The sequence below is a fragment of the Seriola lalandi genome, unplaced genomic scaffold (assembly GCF_002814215.2).
Source record: "Seriola lalandi dorsalis isolate HSWRI2012SDOR001 ecotype SW California unplaced genomic scaffold, Sedor1 jcf7180002054469, whole genome shotgun sequence".
NCBI lineage: Eukaryota > Metazoa > Chordata > Actinopteri > Carangiformes > Carangidae > Seriola > Seriola lalandi.
The window spans coordinates 1,083,416-1,085,867 of record NW_019525022.1 but is presented as its reverse complement, the minus strand read 5'-3'; the positions used below and the strand labels follow the sequence as shown (position 1 = coordinate 1,085,867).

General features: G+C 42.0%; 1 protein-coding gene across 2 annotated transcripts in view; it reads left to right on the top strand.

Annotated features, from left to right (window-relative positions):
• Positions 1–2,452, top strand: part of LOC111658865 (tumor necrosis factor receptor superfamily member 14-like) — a 54,508-nt gene that overhangs the window by 21,073 nt on the left and 30,983 nt on the right. The window lies entirely within an intron of this gene.

Sequence of the window (2,452 nt, the reverse complement as noted above, 5' to 3'; positions counted from 1 at the left end):
GGCAAAACCTCTGAACTTTCATGAATGAAAATATTGATGAAAGTTTTATTTTACTGTAGAAAAATGTATTGTTTTGTTTCCTGGAAAATAATACACTGACAAACACGTGTACATGATGAATCTTATTATAAATATTGGCTCATTTGTTTTCCACCAAAGAAGTGGGTCTCCATCCCGTGGTATTGGCTTCTCTTCTGAGTACCGGCGCATTTCAATAAAGGCATCAGTTCCAGGTGTGCGATGTTCCTGGGATGCAAGGACTTGGGAGTCAAATTCTGCCCATATCCCACCTTTTGCTGCAGGTGAGTTTGAGGTAGTTGCAGGAGCAGCTACTGAGACAGAGCTGGTGGCAGAGCTTGTGCTTGGTTCAGGAGCTGACACTGAGGTCTGGTTCACTGACTGCATTTCAGTGATCAGTCGTTTTTTCACAGCTTCAACATTTTCCATGTCACGGAACCCGAGGTTTTTAAATCTTGTGTCCAGGAATGTGCTGACAGCAAGACCATAAAAGGTTTCAATGGCTCTGAAACGGTGCTGGCATTGTGATGACAGCTCAGCAGCTAGCTTGATACCTTGGCTCTCATGAGTTGCAGTTGATCTCCGAAGTAATGTAACCGGGTTATCACTTTTGAAACTGAGGCATGTTTCTCTGTTGATATCTCTTTTGTGACTTCTTCGAATGGTCTCAGGGCATCAATGGAGAGACTAACCATGGACCAATCTTCCTCACTCAAGCACAGTGAGCTCTTTCCACAAAGACAAAGTACTGTAGTAACAGCTTCCTTTTGCTCAAGTAGTCTCTCAAACATGTAGAAGACAGAGTTCCACCGTGTTTCAACTGACTGTATCAGTTTGTGTTCTGGTAACTTCAGTTGTTTCTGAATTTCTTTGAGCCACTGGTTTGGTTTGTAGCTGTAAAAAAGCTCCAAACGGCGCTCCTTTTCCGCTCTGCCATCATGCAGCCACAGGCAGTGAGTGAGTGGGTGAGTGAGTGAGTGAGTGGGTGAGTGAGTGAGTGTAGCAGTGAAGGCCGGGGAGCGGAGGAAAGGGGAGGGGCTAATTGAGCATGAGTGAAGAGAGAGAAGAGCGGTGTTGTACGGCCAGTCGGTCACTGTAAATGCCTAGAGTTCTACAGAAGATAAACTGAAACGTAAGAATCGATCTCATCACACAAGTATCGATCAATACCCAATACCAACGTTAGTATCGATACTATTGATATATAAATCGATCCGCCCACCCCTAGCCTCTACACTGTGTAAAGCTCTGTGGCGCTGCGGGGATGAATGAGAAGGAAGTCGTGTCGGTTACCTGTGATAAGTAGCTGATTCTGAACAAAACATGAACGTGTTCTAGCGCATATTTAGTCAATGAAATGTACATACAACAGCACATATTTGACCACTTATTTTGTTGACATTTTAGGGGAAGCTGAGCTTCCCTTGCAGTCTTAGAGCAATCGCCACTGCTGTAGAAGTATTAGGACATAGTAACTTGCAAAAACTTCCTCTTTGTTTCACTGCACTTTGGACTTTTACTCAATCTTGATCTGAGTATATTGTGCTGTTTTACATTTTTTTATATTACAGAGATTAAACATTGTCAGTGCCAAGACAGTTAAAAAAGCGGGTTTTATATCTTGCGGATGTGATAAGGACGGAGAGGAGGAGGAGCTGTGTCAGGGTGAGACTGAAGTGTTGAGTCCTTGTTCGAACTCTTTGACCAACCTGCAGCAGCCTGAACTCTCTCTCCTGATGTTTGTCTGAGTGTAAATGTGAGTTCCTTTGTTCTTTGGACCTTGTAGTATTTTGCTTGAGTTGTCATGTTAAAGTTAGAGTGTTAGTAGTTGTAACACATGGTTTATATTTTCTGTTTAGATGAAAAAACAGCATCGATTCTTCTCATCCTCCATTGCCTCGACCAGCTGCCACCTGTTCATATGAACCTAAAACACTGGACTAAACCACAGCTGTTTGGATTGGACTTCTTCTGTTGTCTCATTGTACCTGGAAATCAGCACCTTCATACGGTCCTTAATATCGCCTCCTAACTTTTCAAAAACCCAGCGAAGCTCATATGTCTGAGGTCCCGTGAAGTGCTCGTATCTGTGTGGGAGGATATGTCTCACAGCAGCGATGGTAAGTTCACGTCATTTCTGTGTAATTTCTATCAGTTATTTGTTAAACTCCAGGATAAAGAACTGAGATCAGTATATTGTTGTAGTATCAGTGAAAACTCCTGCTGCTTCTTAATGTGTCGGTTCATGAAACTTCGCAGCTGAATATTGTTTCTTCATCGGTCACATTTGGTCTGTATGTGACGTCTGTTGTTCAGGTCTTCCTCAGTCGCTGCAGCGGAGCTTTTCTCTATAATATATTATAGAACTAGTTTTCTAAATACTGTTGTATAATATATTATATGTATAATATATATGTATAATATATTATACAAC